The sequence below is a fragment of the Mustelus asterias genome, chromosome 2 (genome assembly GCF_964213995.1).
Source record: "Mustelus asterias chromosome 2, sMusAst1.hap1.1, whole genome shotgun sequence".
Classification (NCBI taxonomy): Eukaryota; Metazoa; Chordata; class Chondrichthyes; order Carcharhiniformes; family Triakidae; genus Mustelus; species Mustelus asterias.
In genome coordinates this window covers 146400653-146422072 of record NC_135802.1, presented here as the reverse complement: position 1 = coordinate 146422072, position 21420 = coordinate 146400653, and the positions used below count along the sequence as shown (strand labels likewise).

The window sequence follows — 21420 nt, the reverse complement described above, 5'->3', positions numbered from 1 at the left end:
ACACACCCACTCTTTGTGTAGATGTTATCATTTCAATATTGATGGTCACCCATACTGGTGGTTTACTTTTACATCCAGTGTGGAAATCGATCCTTATTTGTGGAGGGATTATTCAAAGCTCAACCTATACCAATTATCTAAGGTGGTACAGATGACCCAAAGCCTAGTCAAAGGTGTAGGAACAACTTGAAGGAAGCAGAGAGAGTTGGAGGGAATTCCAGAGCTTGGGACCTAGGCAGGTGAAGGCATCGACTTCAATGATGGGGTGAAGGAAATGGCAGTGCACAATAGGCCAGAATTATAGGGGCACAGTGTTTTTGGAGGGCTGTAGGGCGCGAAGATTCCAGAGGTGTGAAGGGATGAGGGCATGGGGGAACTTGAATGTAATATGAAAAGTTTTGAACAGCAATGGCTTGGGGCATTCAAAGCATTTGCGAGGTATGGTGCTGAACACAGTGGTTAACTAATTTCAATATACCTTTTGTACTTCTGATGCTAATAAGTGGAGTTGTTAGAAAATTTCTGAAGAGAGGATCTTCCTTCGTTCTTTGTATGTAGGCATTGTCCAAAGGGGTGAGGCTGGGGTGGTTTCCTATCTGATATAACTGAGTGACCAATACTGAAGAGAATGAGTTCAAAACCCACCAGTGTCATAGAACATAGAACAGTACAGCACAGAACAGGCCCTTCGGCCCACGATGTTGTGCCGAGCTTTATCTGAAACCAAGATCAAGCTATCCCACTCCCTATCATCCTGGTATGCTCTATGTGCCTACCCAATAACCGCTTAAATGTTCCTAAAGTGTCTGACTCCACTATCACTGCAGGCAGTCCATTCCACACCCCAACCACTCTCTGCGTAAAGAACCTACCTCTGATATCCTTCCTATATCTCCCACCACGAACCCTATAGTTATGCCCGCTTGTAATAGCTCCATCCACCCGAGGAAATAGTCTTTGATTTGCAATTTTTAAATTCCCTTTTAAATCATTTGGAAATTAAAAGCTAATGATAGTAAAAGTGACCATGAGGCTACTGCATTGTGGCAAAAACCCAGCAGATTCAGTAGTGACATGTGGAGATGGGAACCTGCCACCCATCCTGAATTTGACTTATCTGCGACTCTATTCGAGGGCGGCACGGTAGCACAGTGGTTAGCACTGCTGCTTCACAGCTCCAGGGTCCTGGGTTCGATTCCCGGCTCAGGTCACTGTCTGTGTGGAGTTTGCACATTCTCCTCGTGTCTGCGTGGGTTTCCTCCGGGTGCTCCGGTTTCCTCCCACAGTCCAAAGATGTGTGGGTTAGGTTGATTGGCCAGGTTAAAAATTGCCCCTTAGAGTCCTGAGATGCGTAGGTTAGAGGGATTAGCAGGTAAAATATGTGGGGGTAGGGCCTGGGTGGGATTGTGGTCGGTGCAGACTCGATGGGCCGAATGGCCTCCTTCTGCACTGTAGGGTTTCTATGATTCTATTCCTGTATCAATATGGGGGATTCTTCACTACCTTTTGAAATGGGGAGGTGATGGCCTAGTGGTATTATCGTTAGACTATTAATCCAGAAACTCAGCTAATGTTCTGGGGACCCTGGTTCGAATCCCACCACGGCAGATGGTGAAATTTGAATTCGATTTTTAAAAGAAATCTAGAATTAAGAATCTGCTGATGACCATGAAACCATTGTTGATTGTCGGAAAAACCTATCTGTTCACTAATGTCCTTTTTAGGGAAGGGAATCTATCGTCCTTGCCTGGTCTGACTTGCATGTGATTCCAGAGCAATTGGGGATGGGCAATAAATGGCCTGGCAAAACACTGACTGTGGTGGCTCAAGAAAGTGGCTCCCCACCACAATTGGGGATTGCAAATAATGTTGTTGTTGTTAGCATGTCTTTACACCCATGCTGTTTTTTCATCCTTTGAAGAGTAGTGGGGGATTTGGTGGAAGGATTTCTGAGCTGATTATTGAACTGCATTGAACTCTCCTTCCGTGGCCAACAAGACCTAGCGTTGGATTCAAACCCAAAGCTTCTGGTCCGGTGGTAGGGGTGCTAGCACTGCACAACCTTGCGAATAATAAATGTCAGGATATGGCACTCCTGGCAAGACTGAGAGAAAATTAAAATCAAACATACTTTTACCACCCTTTAACAAAACCTCTTGTTATATCGAGCACTTTTCGATACCACGAGCATTTGATTTCCCACATTAATGCTACAACACCAATGCATTGTATCGTGCCACCATGGGATATGGGGTTTGCTTCCTAATCTCCGTACAGTCGTTGCCACCCTAATGAATGTCGGGGGCTGTGTATGAGTGCCTGTCGAATGCAAACTGTGCGCATATTCCGATCCGACATTGTGGCATACTTCAATCACTGTTTACCAAGGAGTTCCCCGAGTCTGAAACTGAGAGTTTCTTTGATGCGATAATTTTCCACTAACCTGACTATTCCATGATGCAAAGAGCCAACCACATCCTTAGTGAGCCTGTTTTTAACTGTGTGTGTTTAGTAGACTCGTTTTATACGTATCGGTGCTGCTGACGGAAATGTATGTTTTAGTGAAGTGGATTGTGCTCTCTCGACTTTTAGTCCTGAGGTTCCGTAATTGAAAAGGAAAAACAAATCACGAATCAGGATGGGTTTGAATCCGAGTGAATGGAAACATTAAGCTTGTTGGTACTTTTTTCTTCCTAATCCTTCAAGCGTAGGCTTTGAGGGAAGTGAATTATGATAATTTAAACTGCAATTGCAGTGTTGGAGTGAGATTGGTGCTGTGTATCTCACTCACTCTCTCTCTTTCTTCCTCATACTCGTATTTACTCTTTGTCTTGTACATTTTTCTCCTCTCCACCCCTGAAGGTGCACATTCACATTGGGACAGGCCACCTAGTCAGTGAGTGTGTCAAATGGTTCGACCACAGAAAAACCACCATTTTGGGCCTACCCTAACTCCACCTGACATCACTGCATTCCCTTGGACAGGAAGTGATGCAAAGCAGTTGGCCATCAGGCTTAGATTTATTTGATTCTTTCCTACCTTCCCAAAGCCCATGGAGGAAGTTGCCTCCCATTGTAGACTGACTAGCCCACCATATCTGATCAGAATCATCCTGCATGGCTTCTGAAGAAAGGTCTTCACGCTTGTCCCAACTTTATCCCTCTCCCTGCTTGCATGACCGGGTTGAATGCGTGGTCTCCGAGTCCAGTTTGCCCTGAGTGGAATTTCAAACCCCATGTTCTACCTGTTGCCAAAGCGATGCCCTCTTCTGCCTTTACCTCGACCTCACTGGCACTGAAGCTCTTTACATGTTTCTTGACTCCTGGTTTTGACCTTTCCTGAGCTCCACCCACTAACTCAGATGCTAGGGGTGGAATTTAATGCCCTCTCTCTGGTGGGTTTGGTGGCAGGGGAGCATTTAATCGAACCACGCTTCAGCACAGGAATAGGCCATTCAGCCCGACTGACTGGTGTCTGTTGGCACCACCCGAGCATCCTCTTCATCGAACCCTATCAGAATAACATTCTCTTCTCCTTTTGTATTCTTTTCCAGCTTCTCTTTAAATGCATTCATGCTATTCACTTCAACTACTTGTGACTTTAGAGTTCCACTTTCTTCCTGAATTCGCTGTTGGATTTAGTAATGCCTTATGGCCTCTAGTTTTGGCCTCCCTTATGAGGGGGTAAGATCCTATCTACACCTAACCTGAGCTTTCTCTTTTCTCAAGAAAGGCCTCCATTTTCCCTCCCCTCCATCCTGATATCATCCTTGCAGTCTGGTTTGGACCTTCTATGGTCTCCCAATATCCTTTGTTAGGATATGGAGACCAGTGCTAATTTTCTCCTTTTGTCCAAACAATACCTTGCACATTGGGAGGGTGCAGAAAATCTTTGCTTGGCTGTTGGCCAAATATAGCTTCCGAATACCTTTGGTTTACTAATGAATGAGCAGTCAGAAATGCCAATTTATTACATGTGCACGCTCTGTGGGATTCACAGTGGCAAGGTGTGCACTCAATGGGAAGACCCATTGACGCTGGTGTGACCAGAAGATCCTGCCGCCATGATACACATGGCAAGTTGTATGTGTGCGTGTGCACACACATGTTACATTTGATATGTATGTAGTAACTGGAATTTGAGAAACTTGGAGACTTCCGAGCATGACCCTTGGTTCCCATTTGCCTATCAACTGTGATCTTCGTGTTCAGAAGGCCAGAAGCTCATAAGAAATAGGAGCAAGCGTAGACTTAGACGCATCGAGCCTGCTCTGCCATTCAATACGGACATGACTGTTTCCCCCATAACCCTTGACTCCCTTGTCGATCAAAAATCTGTCTACCTCTGCCTAGAATATATTTAGTCACCTAGCCTTGACCCTCTAAGAGAAGAAATTCCTCCTAATCCCAGTGTTAAATAGGTGACTCATTTTTAAATTGTGCCCCTAGTTTCAGATCTCACCTCCCCACCCCCAGATAAGGAAACATCTTCTCAGCATCTGACTCCCCAAGCCCCCTCAATCTTTCACCTCTCATTCTTCGAAACTCCAATGAGTAGAGAGCAGTTCTTTGTGAAACAATCCCATCATCGGCCTGGCGAACCTTCTCTGAACTGCGTCCAATGCATTAACATACCTCCTTTAAGGAAGGGGACCAAAGCAGTACACAGTGTTAATTTATATCATGGGATGTGGGCACCTCTGGCAAGGCCAGCATTTGTTGCCTATCCGTGACTGAGTGGGCCATTTCAGAGGGCCGCTTTGCTCTGGTTCTAATCGTATACAGGCCAGATTAGGTAAGGATGACAGATTTTCTTCCCTACAGGACATTAGTGAACCAGATGGGTTTTCATGACAATCGATGATAGCTTTCAATTCCGGATTTTATTGATTTGAATTTTTAAATCCCACCAGCTGCCATGGTAGGATTTGAACTCATGACCCCAGAGATTTTGCCTGGGCCCCTGGATCACTGGTTTAGCACCTCACTGCGGTCTCATCAATGCCCTATACAGTTGTCACAAGACTTCCCTACATTTACTTGCAAAGTTCCTTCCAAAAAAGGCCAACATTCCATTTGCCTTCTGAATTACTTGCCATACCTGCTTGCTGACTTTTTGTGATTCATTTACAAGGCTACCCAAATCCTTCTGTGTACAACAACATTCTGCACTCTCTCTCTCTCTCTCTCTCTCTCCATTGAAACAATACCCACTTTTCTGCTCTTCCTGCCAAAGTCAACACCCTCACATTTTCCCCTCCTTTGTAATCCATCTGCCAATCTTTTTTGCCCATTCACTTAACCCATCTGTATCCCTTTCCAGACTCTTTGTATCCTCCTCACTACTTGATCCATGAAAGGTGCCATGTAAAGGCAAGATCATGTTCTTCAGAAGCTTTTCTTTATAAAGCACACTTGTCCACTCTTACCGGGTTGAATAGCTTCCTCCTCTGATCTGCCATCATAATTTTCAGTTAAAGCACAAATCGCAAAACCAGTTCAGATGTTCGCATAATTGATCGAGCCTGCTTAGTGTTGAGTTATTTTATATTGGTCATGGCAATGAAGTGACCATTTCACTAAGGCTGTTGACATCTCAGCCACATGGACTGTTTTACATTGGAACGGAGTGAAGATACAAATCAGTCATGGTCTGATGGACTGGTGTAACATCTACAAGGGACTAAATAGCCTTTTCCTGTTTAGTTGCAGTTAGTAGGATTGGTTAATAGTGTAGTTGTGCCCAGTTTTTTTCATGCTGATTAATGCACCATAGGTTTCGGGTTGGAGTCTGTTTCACATCTATTTTATCTCCATCAGTTTTAATTGGATATCTGTTAGTAATAGCAACTAGGGGTGGGATTTTACGACCTCGCTCGGATGAGACCAGAAATTCCTGCCCGAGGTCAACGGAGATTCCATTGCCGGACCCTCGCCCGCTCCAATTCCATGGCAGGCGAGATAGTAGAGTTCTGGCCAAAGTTTGAGGGGAAATGGCCTGTACTGGTTCCCTGTGCCAGTAATTGTTGTTCTTAGAATGTTTTTTCACATCGTAGTATTTTAGGACTTCTCTGTTTACAGGCTACACATCATAGCACTTTGAGTCCTGTCCGTTTACAGATTGGAGATCTGGTAAGGGTTGCACAGTGGTCTGCCTGCTCGAGACTTTATGGGCATTTCTGATTCTCTTTACCTCTTGCCTTGAAGTGGTGGGGCTGGGGGCAGGGCTGGGTGAAAGTTAAAATGAGGCAGATTAATGCTCAACATTTGTCATGGGAGGAAAAGGACAGGAGGAGACTGGGGCCCATTAGTCCCCGAATGACTTCCAATAGTGTGTGCTTGCTCCTTCCTTTACCAGAAATACGCTGCTGTCAAACGTGTTTGGGATGCTGGAGCTCCAAGCACTTCTTTTTTTCTGTTTGGTGCATGCATAGATCGTATGGTTCTTTTCTACTTCACTGTAGTAAATCCTGGAAAGCCAACTTGACACGCTCTGCTGTTGGGTTTCCCGCTTTGTGTAAATGATATCAAAGTTAAAACCCCAGATGTCAAGCCGTGGCGAAATGAGCGAACGCAGAGACTGACCAAAAGGAACTGGCAGTGAAGTGAGCTCCGGGTCCTGTTATTTTTCTGTTGGCCCTTGCATTGTCTCCTGGTGCCTCGCATAACTCTGGGGCTCTGTCCCAGCTGGTGGCCAGTATTTGTCACAGCATGAGGGTTAGAATTTTTCAGGAGGTCCTGTGGAATGTGTAACAAATCCCTTAAGCTTTATCAGCTATCCTGCATGTATCCTGAGCTGTTGTGTATGGGCCAGGCTGTGAGAATGCAGCAGGAATGTACACCGGTGGCCAGAAATGGAGCTAACATACTGTTAAGGGCTGTTAAATTGTTTCCCACACAGCTTTTTGGACAGATTTAACGAGTTTATTCCCTGTTCCTCTTCCTTTCGAATGAATTGAAACCTGTTTTACCGTGGAGCAGGTTGCCGCGAGAGAAGGTGGAATCTGTTAAAAGTTGATTTTGTTTGCACGCGTATTCCACTCATTCCTGACGATAACACATTTTTGGATTTGGTGCTTGAGTAATTTGAGACGCGACATGTGGTAAGTGGAGCATGCTGGAGTGGAACAGGTGACTTTGGCTTTTGCGGTTCCCAAAGCTCGCCACTACTGGGATTTTCCTCGTGTTGTGTGTGTCCTGTTGTAGACTAATTAACAGAGATTGATTGCTCTGATTAGTCAACAACCCCATTATTGTGTAACTGCCAAGATGATGGAAGGAAAACTGGATGGACCTTTTTGTTACAAAGAATTGCATAGAACTGACAGCTTAGGAATTGACCATTTGGTCCAACTGGCCAATGCCAGTGGCTTATGCTCCACACTTTCCACACTTGCCTCCTCCATTCTAATTCCCCTTTCTATCCTGTCTCCTCTTCCGATCTATTCCATTCTCCTTCCTGCACGTACCAAGCCTACTCTTAAATGGACCATTGCTGCAACATATCTGCTGCAACCACTCCATGGCAGGGATGTCTCACGCCATCCCACAGCCGGTTTTCCGGCAGTGGAGGCGGCCTGCTGTTGGCCGGCAGGTTCCCTGGTGGAGTGGCTGGTGAGCTATGGAAGATGCCATTGCATTTGACGGGACTGGAAGATCCTGCCAAGGGGAGAGGGGTGGGGTTGGAAATTCCTGGCCCATGTGGCAACATGTTCCACGTTCGGGCTACGAAGATGGGGCTGGAGAATGGGACTAGCTGGGTAGCTCTTTCAGGAGCCAGTACAGACACACAATGGGCCGAATTGCCTCCTGTGCTGTAAAATTGCCTTGTTAGAAATTCATATCCAATTCTTTAATTGGTTACATAATATTTATTATTATTTTATTACCCCTTGATCTGGACCCTTGAACAAGAGGGAATGTGTGTACCAGGACACGGGCAGCTCATCAACACTATATTGAAGCTTGACACCCATCTGGGACAAAGCATCCTGTTTTATTGGCACCCCATCCACTACCTTAAAACAACCAGTTCTTCCACCATTGGCGCATAGTGGCTGCAGTGTGTACCTTCTACACGTTGCACTGCAGTAACTCAACAGGGTTGCTTTGCAACGCCTGTCAACCCGTGATCGCTATTGTTCAGAATCAGAACACAATCACCTGCAAGTTCCCCTCCAAATCACGGACTATCCTGGCTTGGAAATAGGTTGCTGTTTCTTCTTTGTCACTGGGTCAAAATACTGAAATTTCTTTGTAACGATGCTGTGGGTGTGTAAGTTCACCACAGACTGTAGAGGGTTCAAGAAAGTAATTCGCCACCACCTTGTCGAGGGAAATTGGAAATGGGCATTATTATCTACTCTTACCAACAATGCCCCATGAATAAATGTGGTGAAACAAAATCTTTCATCCCTTGAGACGTCAGGACAATCGTTAAGAGTTGGGGGGGTCCCAAAAATCTGGATTGACTGAAGGCAGAATGAAAACCTCTCGTAGCAGCTTGTTAGCGAGGCAGACTCTTCCCTCCAGGATTGGAGGGAAGGTGGCACAGTGGTTAGCACTGCTGTCTCACAGCATCAGAGACCCAGGTTCAATTCCAGCCTTGGGTCACTGTCTGTGTGGAGTTTGCGCGTTCTCCCCATGTTTATTTGGGTTTCCTCCCACAGTCCAAAGATGTGCAAGTTAGGTGGATTGGCCATGGAAAGTTGCCCCTTAGCCCCCCTGATACTAGAAGGGTAAATGCATGAGGTTAAGGCTTGGGTGGGATTGTTGTCAGTGCAGGCCTGATGGGCCGAATGGCCTCCTTCTGCACTGAAGAGATTCTTCTATTCTATGAATTCTCTCCCAACCTAATTATGTGCATTTCACAATACGTAGAAAACAAGCACTGGGATATTTCTGGCGTAATAAAGAGGATTTTAATTTTTCCTTTTTTTATTTGTTGAAGTCCAGTCATGTAATCTGAAACTGTTAAAGTTTTTACATCTTGGTGAACAATGATGGATTAACTTGTTATAGATGTGTTCCCTTTCCAAGAATGTTATTTATTCACAGCCCACAACAGAAATTACTTCTCCATCTGTTGAGCCGCCTCTATTAATGCATTGAACGTGTTGCTGCAGCCATCAGAATTCTTTTAAGCAGCCCTGTTTTCTTCCAGCTGGATTTCTTTGACTTCCATTCTTTTACATACCAAAGAGAGAAGACCCCTTCATTTCAATTCAAACCACTTCAAACTTGGCGAGCATTATAAGTTCGACTATTGTAGGGCTTTTGTTGGGATTGCAAAATGCTTTTTAATATTCCACAAGACTAGAGAATGGAGCTGATCTGGCTCATTACTTGACAGGAACTGCCCAGTACTGTATGGGGGGAAACTTCTAAACAGCTAAAACAAGGGGGCCATTCAGCCCCTCGGCCCTGTCCCGTCATTTTATTACCTCATAGCAGCTCAGTTCCCTTTCACAATACATGAACTAAGGGGGAGAAGTCAGTCTGCAGGACGAGATTGATGACGGAGTTTGACTGTTCGGTTTGACTGCTCTCTTGCGCAACACAAGCAGAGAACGCTCAAACATTTTCCACTATATATATTTTTGGAAATTTCATCACTACATTTCCAGACAGGGTGAGGTGCTGTGGTGACCTTGCTGTAATTCAATTTGAACAACATCCCTCGGGGAGGAGGGGGGGGGGGGGGGAGTTTTGCAGTAATAAATTTCACTCCGTCCTGTGGATGAAAGATTGCAAAATGAAATTGGGAGGCTTACCTCCTCCGTTTATTTAATTTAAAACAAAAAGAGAAAACACATCAAAAAGTAAATCCATATATGCTAGAATTCCGGACAAGAAGGTTGGACGGAGAAAAATGTGTGTTGTGTCTGTCTACCATTTTAATCTCGGTTGGTCGTCTACCAATCATAATTGGAACACTTTCACCAAAGTTTTCAGTAAACAGGATGTGGCATCACAATGCCCATTTTCCTTCACCCGAAAGCATGTGCCCTCTGGTCTACAGTGGTTAAAATTGCTAAACTTGAGGCGATTTCTAGCCGCTATTTTTTTTTTTGGATTGTGCATCCAAAACTACATGTCTACGTGAGGGTTGGGACCATCCAGCCCTGAGACAAAAGTTTGGGTTAAGATAGTGAAAGGATGCCTTTTGCTATATTGGCCGGGGGGGGGTGGTGGTATTGCTATCCCTGCTGATGTTTTGCCAAGTTAATGTAGCTGCTGCTTGACTACTAAAGAGCCTCAGAAGCACTGCCAAAAGCCTTTGCATACTACAACACCACTGAGACTGACCTTGTTACTTTCGCTGAGATTTGATCCAGCTGTTGCAGTGATTAAAAGTGTTTGAAGGCTGCCCAGTGCCTTGACTTGTGTTGACGGTATGTTTTCATATGTATGTTATGGTATGCATGTATGATTGGAAATCTGCTCTGTGGGAATGACTTGACATGTTGGGCGTGCTGATTGTTTAGGTAATGTGCTGTAAATAATGGGGCTGAGCTGTGAAAAAAATTACGTCCTCTGTCTTTTTTCGTTCCCAAACAGCGCACTCGCCAAAAAGCAAATTCTGGCTTTGATCACTCCTGGCGAAGGGGGGAGGGGGTGGAATGAGAGCTGGGAGGAAGGGAAATGGAAGTCAGCCAATGGGGAAAAGGCAGTTACTCCCCTGGGACTGGTATAAAACCCCTTGGAGAGATGACGTGTTTGTGGTTCGGAGGAAATAACTGCTGGACGCTGAGCTACTTCCACATCTGGCTTTGTGTGCCAGACTTGCCTCCTCCCTTTTATTTTAAAGAAGGGAAAGAGAGCTCCAGATCTGGAGGTTGTAATTAAATAGCTGGCTGAGGCCCTGGCTTGAAAGAAAAGAGCAATCGGTAATAGTGGTTTAAGCCGCACAAAGGGAAAGGAACGCAATGGATTTGTGTTTATCTATCATGACCTCGGGGGCGTCCCTAAACACTTCACGGCCAGTGAAGTAGTTTGGAGGTGTAGTCACGGCCGTTTGCCAATCTGTGCACAGCAAGGTTCTACCAACTGTATTGAGAGAGAAATGCCCAGGATTCCCTGGATTATTCTCTTGTTCAAATGTCACTGTTTGCTCTTTTGTGATCACCTGAGAAGGCAGCCATGACCCCGTCTGGAAGGTGGCGTCTCTTTGAGAGTGCAGCATTCCCCTCGACTGCAAAAGGAACGTTGTCTTAGATTTAGGGCTAGAGTGCCTGGAGTGGGACTTGAACCCACAGTGGTTAGTGCCAGGGACCCAGGTTCGATTCCAGCCTCGGGTCACTGTCCGTGTGGAGTTTGCACTTTCTCCCCGTGTCTGCGTGCGTTTCCTCCGTACTCCAGTTCCCTCCCACAGTCCAAAGATGTGCAGCTAGGTTGATTGGCCATGCGAAATTGATCCTAGTGTCAGGGGGATTAGCAGGGTAAACGTGTGGATTTGTGGGAATAGGGCCTGGATGGGATTGTGGTTGGTACTGACTCGATGGGCTGATTGGCCTCTTTCTGTACTGTAGGGATTCTATGACCCCTCTTACCCAAGGAAGTGGACTACTTACTAACCCAAGACTGTCAAAAATGGGCCGCCTTGGCCTTCCTCCCTTCCCAAAGTTCAGTTTGTTTTTGTAACTTAAGTTTTGGACTACTTGTCTAATAACATGTTTTTTCCCTTTCCGCATTGCCTTCTCTTGTCATTTAGGGCAGATATTTAGCCCAAATGGGCAGGGGGAAGTGTGGGAGTGCAGATTTTCCCTGCTGGTCAGTGTGCCCATCCCATCTGCAGGTAGTTTTCCCACAGGCAGCGGAAGGTAGCCATTTATGAACACACAGAATAAGAGCAGGAGGAGGCTGTTAGTGCTGGGGTTATGACTCCCATTTTGTCCCAACACAAAAATCTTGCCATTAATTTCCAAGATCCAGCTCTGCTGCAGTAGAATCCAGAGACCCAATACTCTGGGCACCCGGGTTCGAATCCCATCACGACAAATGGTGAAATTTGAATTCAATAAAAATCTGGAATTAAAAGTCTAATGATGGCCATGAAACCATTGTCGATTGTCGTAAAACCCATCTGATTCACTGATGTCAGTTTAGGGATGGAAATCTGCCACTCTTACCTGGTCTGGCTTACCTGTGACTCCACAGCAATGTGGTTGCCTCCTAACTGAAATAGCCGAGCAAATCACTCAGTTCAAGGGCAGTTACGGAAGGGCAGTGAATGCTGGTCCAGTCACCGATGTCCACATCTCCTTGACAAACAAAAAAAGAAGTGGACTTTGAGGTGTCTGCAAAAAAAACTCAAAGAATCATACAGCACAGAAAGAGGCCATTCAGCCCATCATGCCTCTGTGTAAACTACCCAATTAATGCCAATCACTCTTGACGTTTTTCCCTGTAACCTCTGACTACTTCCTTTCCCTTCCTATATCCAATTCCTACCTGAAAGTGATTGTCTTTAAATCTGAGCAGTCACAGGGGCCAGGATTTTACTTGACATGGACTGAGTACAAGCGATTCACTCAGGTATATAAATAAGCAGTGAAATATGGCAGAAGATGGAGAGCGAGTGTGCGATGCGACCGATGCATCTATTGCTTCTCGATAAGGATTTGGATCTAGCAGACAATATTAATGCAATTTTGGTATGAAATAATTTGGTCAATAAACTAGTTTTTTCTTTACAAAAAACAAGATGAATTTGCATCTTGACCTAGAACATTCTGGATCAGACTATAAACTCTTGTAGAAGTTTGAAGTATTAAATATCTTTCAAGTCTGCATGAGACCTTATTTTTTTTGTGTTTGCCTGAAGCTGTGAGCTATTTAATTTCCTTTCACTGTAGGGAACATCAACTGAGCTGTGTTTCCTGGTATAAGATGCTTGCATTCCAAATTAACAGAACATGTATGTTCTTGTTTCATAAGTGAATCCATGTTTTTATATTTTTAAAATTGCCCGAATAAAGTAAACCTTGTGTAAGTTAGGTTCCTCCTAATCTTCTGAACTTACACCCACTGTAAACTTGGAATACTGTTAGATGTTTATTGAGTGGTTGATCAACAACAACTTATGTGCCTTTAATATAGAATCTCTACAGTGCAGGAGGAGGCCATTCAGCCCATCGAGTCTGCACCAACAACAATCCCTATCCCTGTAACCCCACGTATTTACCCTATTGGTCCCCCTGACACTAATGGGCAATTTAGCATGGCAAATCCATCTAGCCTGCACATCTTTGGAATGTAGGAGGAAACCCACGCAGACACGGGGAGAGCCTGCAAACTCCACCCAGACAGTGACCCAAGGTCAGAATTGAACCTGGGTCCCTGGCGCTGTGAGGCAGCAGTGCTAACCACTATGCTACCATGCCGCCAGTATGGTAAACCATTCCAAGACATTTCACAGGAACTTATCAAACACAACTATACAGTGAGTCACGTGAAGCGATAATGGACAGATGACCACCGGGAGGGGATATAAAAAGAGCATCTCCAAGGGCGAGAGGTTTAGGGAGGGTTGCAAGGTGATAGCAGAGGAAATAATTCCCTTTGCCTTTGTGGTATTTGGTCAGTAGGAAGCCTGATGCTGGATGGGGCAGCATGGTTGATGAGTGTCCTTGAGCAGTAGATCTCTCCATTAGTAATATTAAAAATCTCAGCTGTGACTCCAGCAATACCATTCTCTCTTCCGAGTCCCAACATTGCGAATTCAAGTCCCACTCCAGCGCTATCTGCCCAAAAATAGTCCGACTTTTTCGTGCAGTAATGATGGTGTGTGCCGCACTATTTCAAAGAAGACATGAATAGTTCTCCCCAGGACTAAGGAGGAATTTGGAGGTAATGGGAGTGCGGTCAGGAAGGGATCATCGTGCCAGGGACGCTCTGGAACCAGACAAAGGCAGCTTTTCCAGAGCTGGACAGTAGGGAAGATAGTTGTTTTTGTAAAACCAGATTTTTCCATTACCCAATCAATATGCAGTGGTGTAATATTTACATTAAAAATGTATTTTTTAATGTTATTGACAAAATTATTTTCGCTGGCCGTCTAGAATATCAGCACATTAGTAGGTTACAAGAAATTTAAAAGCCTTAGTCATAAGGGTTTTACAGCACAGAAAGAGGCCTTTCAGCCTTTCTGTGTCGACCGACCATCAAGCACCCATCTATTCTAACCCCATTTTGCAGCGCTTGATCCGTAGCCTAGTATGCTGCGGCATTTGCAGATCTCTGGATATACTTCCCTGTAACACCATTCTGAAAGTTTCAGCATGAAATTGGAGTTTGCCTACGCTGTGCTAGTGGTTAGCTGCGCTAACCACTGTGCCACCATGCTGGGTGGCTTGGTGGTACAGTGGTTAGCACTGCTGCCTCACAGTGCCAGAGACCCAGGTTTGATTCCCGGCATTGGTCACTGTCTGTGTGGAGTCTGCACGTTCTCCCCGTGTCTGCGTGGGTTTCCTTCGAGTGCTCCAGTTTCCCCTCACAATCTAAAAGATGCGCTGGTTAGGTGCGTTGGCCATGCTAAATTCTCCCTCCGTGTACCCGACCAGGTGCCAGAGTGTGACGACTAGGGGATATTCACAGTAACGTCATTGCAATGTTAATGTAAGCCTACTTGTGACGCTAATAAATAAACTTTTTAAAAAAGTTTTTAAAAAAATACTCTTTCTTCTGGGAACAAGTACGGAGAATGTGCCAGGAGGATGTTTATGGAGCTCACGGGTCACCCAGGTTATCTTTTGCTAAGATAGTGTTATCAGATCTGTGACTTCCGGCCCTCTCCTTGCACCCCCTGTCTATCCACGGGCATCTGTCCAGGAGGTTGTGTTGTTTAGGAAACTCTGCACTGAGTGAGTGCGCACAATGTTCTTGCCGACCTGTTGACTGAAATGAGTGGCTCATAAAGGTTACCTTTCCGAGAGGAAGTGTCGGAACAAAGCTCTGTAGTGTTTCTGACTCCGTGGGGATGAAAAGGGGAGGCTTGCTGCTGATGGGAGGTTGTTGTGGATTTGGGGCTGATGTCACCTGGTCCTTTTTTCTTCCTCTCCTAGCGATGACAGCTGCTTGGTAACCCGACTCCACTTCAAAGGCTGGCAATGGTAGAGTTGAAAGGTGATCGGCAAGTAACTCCACAGATCTTGGGAAAAGGCAACTGGCTCTCTCTCTCTCTCTCGCTTCTGATTTTTGATTTGTGCGTGCATTAAATAAATCGGGGGAGGTCATTTTCAAAACCGGCCAAGCTCCATTACACAGAAGCTTTCCCGAAAGTAATCTCTCCACTTTGATTTGTCTCTGCAATTAGAATCTCTCCATTTGAATGGTGTGTACCGGATGCTGGTCACTGGTGCCGAGCAATGTTGAAGTGAGGGGAGTTTAGAACAAAGACCGGTGCTCCTGCTCAGCTAGTTGTGTCATCCATATTTGAAAGATGCTGCCCACAGCAAGAAGTTCAAAGGTATCACACATTTGAAATAATGATGTGGAGATGCCGGCGTTGGACTGGGGTAAACACAGTAAGAGTTTTAACACCAGGTTAAAGTCCAACAGGTTTATTTGGTAGCAAATGCCATTGGCTTTCGGAGCGCTGCTCCTTCGTCAGATGGAGTGGAAATCTGCTCTCAAACAGGGCATACAGAGACACAAAATCAAGTTACAGAATACTGATTAGAATGCGAATCTTTACAGCTAATCAAGTCTTAAAGATACAGACAATGTGAGTGGAGAGAGCATTAGGCACAGGTTAAAGAGATGTGTATTGTCTCCAGACAAGACAGCCAGTGAGATTCTGCAGGTCCAGGCAAGCTTGCATTGTCTGTATCTCACATTGTCACACCTCCACTCACATTGTCTGTATCTTTAAGACTTGATTAGCTGTAAAGATTCGCATTCTAATCAGTATTCTGTAACTTGAGTTTGTGTCTCTGTATGCCCTGTTTGGGAGCAGATATCCACTCCATCTGACGAAGGAGCAGCGCTCCGAAAGCTAATGGCATTTGCTACCAATTAAACCTGTTGGACTTTAACCTGGTGTTCTTAAAACTCTTACATTTGAAATAAACAGGCTCAAAAGAAGAAAGAAAATTGAAAAGGGACATTGACCAAGACCAAATGTAAAACAATGTCATCTAACACTCAATGCCTGGGCTCTTTTAACCATTGTATCTTCCATTCAGTGAGTGATTTCTCAAGCAGAAGATGTGGGTGCAGAATTAGGCCATTCGGCCCAACAAGACTGCTCCGCCATTCGATCATGGTTGATATATTTCTCAACCCCATTCTCCCCCTTTTCCCCGTAAACTTCACCTGTATCCCAATACATGTGGCAATAAATCAAATCTAACCTTTGATCCCTTTATCAATCAAGAAGCTATCTATCTGTCTTAATACACTCAATGACCCGATCTCCACGGCCTTCTGTGGCAATGAGTTCCACATTCACCACCTTCTAGCTGAAGAACTTCCTCCTCATCTCGGTTCTAAAGGGTCGTCCCTTTACTCTGAGGCTGTACCCTCTGATTCCATCCTTTCCTACTGATGGAAACATCTTCCCCCACGTCCACTTTATCCAGGCCTTTCAGTCTTCTGTAAGTTTCAATGAGATCCCCCTTTGCCCTTTTAAACTTCCTCGAGTACAGACCCAGAGCATGAACCTCTTCCTATGTTGAACTGCAGACATGAGCAAGATGCAGAAACGTGGATGGTAATTTTTGCAATAGTGAGGTGGCAGACTGTTTTACGTCCATTTCCATTAACGTTAGTCAACATGGAAGTTGGGTACAATGTAAGACTGGTGGCTGATTCATCATCTGCCAGCTTGGTTTAATCAGTTCTCTGAATCTTAAGGTTGTGGTTTCAAGTCTCACTTTTGTACATTTAATCCAGCCTGCCTCCAGTTCAGAGAAAATGCTATACTGTTGGAGGTGCATCTTTTGGATGAGCCAGTAAATCTCAGGTTGATGTAAAAGATCCCGTGGGGTGGCACAGCGGTTAGCATTGCTGCCTCACAGCGACAGGAACCCGGGTTCGATTCCCGGCTTAGATCACTGCCTGTGCAGAGTCTGCAAGTTCTCCCATTGTCTTGTGTGGGTTTCCTCCGAGCGCTCCGCTTTCCTCCCACATTCCAAAAATGTGCGGGTTAGGTGGATTGGCCATGCTAAATTGACCCTAGTGCCAGGAGAATAGCAGGGTAAATATGTGGGGTTACGTGGATAGGTCCTGGGTGGGATTGTGGTCGGTGCAGACTCGATGGGCTATGAAAATCCCCTGGTCGCCACACTCTTGTTCAGGTACACTGAGGGAGAATTTAGCATGGCCAATGCCCCTAACCAGCACATCTTTTTGACTGTGGGAGGCACGGTAGCACAGTGGTTAGCACTGCTGCTTCACAGCTCCAGGGACCTGGGTTCGATTCCCGGCGTAGGTCACCATCTGTGTGGAGTTTGCACATTCTCCTCGTGTCTGCGTGGGTTTCCTCCGGGTGCTCCGGTTTCCTCCCACATTCCAAAGATGTGTGGGTTAGGTTGATAGGCCAGGCTAAAATTGCCCCTTAGTGTCCTGAGATGTGTAGGTTAGAGGGATTAGTGGGTAAAATATGTAGGGATATGGGGGTAGGACCTGGGTGGGATTGTGGTCGGTGCAGACTCAATGGGTCAAATGGCCTCTTTCTGTACTGTAGGGTTTCTATCATTCTATGAAACCGGAGCACCTGGAGGAAACCCACGCAGACATGGGGAGAACGTGCAAACTCTGCACAAACAGTGACCCCAGCCGCGAATCGAACCTGGGTCCCTGGCGTTGTGTGGCAGCGTTGCTAACCACCAATGTACTAGCAGATGCACGATGGGCTGAAATGCCTCCTGCTGTATTGCATCATTACATGTAGGGTTGTATAACTTTTTCTTTCAAGCTGCGATGAGCCCCAAATGGTCTAACCATATGAGAAATATTGAGTTGTTTATTCATTAAACATTGTTGTGTTTTATGCTTGGTGCCACTCAATCGTACGGGACGGGGCAGGGGAGGAGTGAACAAGGCGGGAAACGAGGCATTTATCCAGTGTTCAGTCTCCCTTACGCCCCATAATATTCCTAAGAAATCTATGAATTTTGTTAACCAGTTACCAGCATGTATTCGGGGACAAGCTTACCAAGTGTCTAATTCAGAGCTTTTAAAATGAATCATGACTCTTTTAATTAAACAAGAGATGCAGTCCAGTTATAACAACAGTGAAATACTGTAAATCGGAGCTAGTCTTTTTGTTCCCCTTGACTGCTTTGTGGCTAAACCGTCAAGATTTATTTTGATCTTATTCTTTTAACCTCCCACGAGCTTTGGTAAAATTATGTGTTTGTGGGGTAGCACAGTGGTTCGCACTGCTGCCTCGCAGCGCCAGGGACCTGGGTTCGATTCCCGGCTTGTGTCACTGTCTGTGTGGAGCTTGCACATTCTCCCCGTGTCTGCGAGGGTTTCCTCCGGGTGCTCCGGTTCCCTCCCACAATCCGAATGACATGCTGGTTAGGTGCATTGGGCCATGCTAAATTGCCCCTCTGTGCACCCGAACAGGCGCTAGAGTGTGGCGACTGGGGGATTTTCACAGTAACTTCATTGCTGTGTTAATGAAAGCCTACTTGTGACTAATAAATAAACTTTTAAAACTTTAAAGGACGGATTTGTCCACTTGTCTGCAACAAAACGTTTTCACTCAGCCCAAAAGCTCTCATTTCTGTGTGTAAATCCTGGTGCATCTTCAAGAATTCCTGATCAATGCCAGCTGCTTCCCAGTAGATTAGGAATCTGTACACCTCCCCCTCTGCCTTTAAAGGTTTTCAGCCATCTCACAGATGATTCACGATGGTGCTAATAGACGAGAAGGTGTCTGAGAAATGTCGGGTCTGCTTTGGAGGGACAGGGAAGGAAAAATCTCCTGGATGTTGGCTGGGTTGAACTGAAGCAAGCTACACTGACACTCGTCAGAAACAGTGAGCCCCATTAGAGGTCAGAAAGGGAGATTACCGCCTTTCTCAGATTTCACTGGGGAGCTTTAACTCCACAGGCAAGAATAATCGATTGAATGAATGAGTTACAGGTGCAGATTCCAGAGTGGCGGGGGGGGCAAAAAATGTTTGAGCTATCATTAACTTGAGAACTGCTTCAGATACAAAAGTGAGGTTTGAGGAGATTTGATTTTATTTGTTATTGTCACATATACTGGGATACAGTGTAAAGTATTGTTTCTTGTGCACTTAAAAATGGGCGGCGCAGTGGTTAGATCTGCTGCCTCACAGCACCAGGAGCCCAGGTTCAATTCCCAGCTTGGGTCACTGTCTGTGTGGAGTTTGCACGTTCTCCCCGTGTCTGCATGGATTTCCTCCGGGTGCTCCGGTTTCCTCCCACAGTCCAAAGATGTGCAGGTCAGGTGAATTGGCCATGCTAAATTGTCCCTCGATGTACCCGAACAGGTGCCGGAGTGTGGCAACTAGGGAATTTTCACAGTAACTTAATTGCAGTGTGAATGTAAGCCTACTTGTGACTAATAAATAAACTTTACTTGAACGATATGTTTTGCCGTTACAGTTTATGAAGTCCATAAGGGAAAAAGAAAGGATAGGGTGCAGAATATAGTGTTACAGTTACAGGTATGGTGCAGGAAAAAGATTAGCTTCATGTACGAAAGGACCATCCAAAGAGCAGGGAAGAAACTGTTCTTGAATCTGTTGGGTTGGGTCCCAGAAGATGCACTCTTTTTCTCTTAAATTTCTGTAAATAATTTACAGATACATTTAAGGTGACTAAAGGAGTGAGGTGTATGTGGATTTGCTGAAGGGATGGGAGGAGACCCCTGTGAAGGCATAAATACATTGGGCCAAATGGCGAGTTTCTGTACTGGCAATTGTGTAAGTTGCAAATGGGGAATGTTTTCAATTTGACCCATCAGTTGTGCAGAAATTCCTTTTTGCCCATCATCAGAGAATGTTTCTCCTCTGTCTTTATGTTCTACTATCTTTACGTTCTAGGTAGATGGTTCCAAAACCATCTCTGATACAAGCTCTATTCTGTGACTTCCCTAAATATTGTTTGTACAATGCACCCAAGTGTCCTGAAGGCGCGGTCAGTGGCAGGACCAAGAAAATCAGGGATGCAGAGAGGCCAGAATTGGAGAAGAGGATCTAAACCTAGGGGTTTAGATGTACAAATCTTTTTAAAAATGGGAGATAAATCTGTTTAAAAATGTTGATCAATTATTTATCGAACAAAACAGTTTTGTAAATAAGATCACAAAAGTAAAATATTAATGTTAAACCTGCACAAATCATTGATCATAGCACACTTAACAAGCTGTCCAGGTTGGTTGTCTTAAGCGTGCACTGTCTGTGGACAAGGTACAGATGAGGTTTACCAAGATGGCCGGCTACAGCTATGGAGAGACACGGAGAAATGAGGCGACATATCTTTAGAATGAAGAAGGCTATGGGGAAGTCAGATGGAGGTGTGCAAAATGACGTGAGGCTCTCAGCAAGTTAAAATGGGGGAAGGAAATTAATTAAACATCTGACCGAAAAGATTGAGAGAATGGGTTGGAAAATGTTCTTATCTGGTGATGTGTGACCTTGGAAATGCCTGACCAAAAACATTTGGGAAATGATCCCTGGAATGAAGAACTTGTCGTATGAGGAACGGTTGCAGACTCTGGGTCTGCACTCGGAGCTTAGAAGGATGAGGGGGGATCTTACTGAAACTTAAAAGAAACTCCGAGGCCTGGATAGAGTGGACGTGAAGAGGATGTTTCCACTAGTAAGAAAAACTAGAACCAAAGGGCACAACCTCAGACTAAAGGGACGATCCTTTAAAACTGAGATGAGGAGGAATTTCTTCAGCCAGAGAGTGGTGAATCTGTGGAACTCTTTGCTGCAGAGGGCTGTGGAGGCCAAGTTGTCGAGTGTCTTTAAGACAGAGATAGATAGGTTCTTGATTAATAAGGGGATCAGGGGTTATGGGGAAAAGACAGGGGAATGGGGATGAGAAAAAAATCAGCCATGATTGAATGGTGGAGCAGACTCGATGGGCCGAGTGGCCTAATTCTGCTCCTATGTCTTATGGGAGTCAGAACAGTGTGTAAAAGAGAAATGGATAAAGAAAAGTGATTAGATTTGGGGGGTGGGGGGGGGGTGGTGGCTGCTGCAGTGTGGTCGGGAGAAAGATCAGGGGACTCATACTTTTGAAGAACAAGTATGTTGAGCTGGAAGTCTCCCATTTGCAGTGTACAGTTCTATGTAAAGAAGTGCCCACGTACTGCCAGTAAAATGACCCACCTGCGTTTGTAGAATATTCTTTTTTCCAAAATAAAAATTTAGAGGTTAAGTGAGTCCTTTCAGGCAATTCCTCTTGAACGGTGGGATTGCATTTTGA

At 45.2% G+C, this 21420-nt stretch overlaps 1 protein-coding gene across 2 annotated transcripts in view; it reads left to right on the top strand.

Annotated features, from left to right (window-relative positions):
* Positions 1-21420, top strand: part of nkd2b (NKD inhibitor of WNT signaling pathway 2b) — a 129270-nt gene that overhangs the window by 64699 nt on the left and 43151 nt on the right. The gene's annotated exons all lie outside the window — the stretch shown is intronic.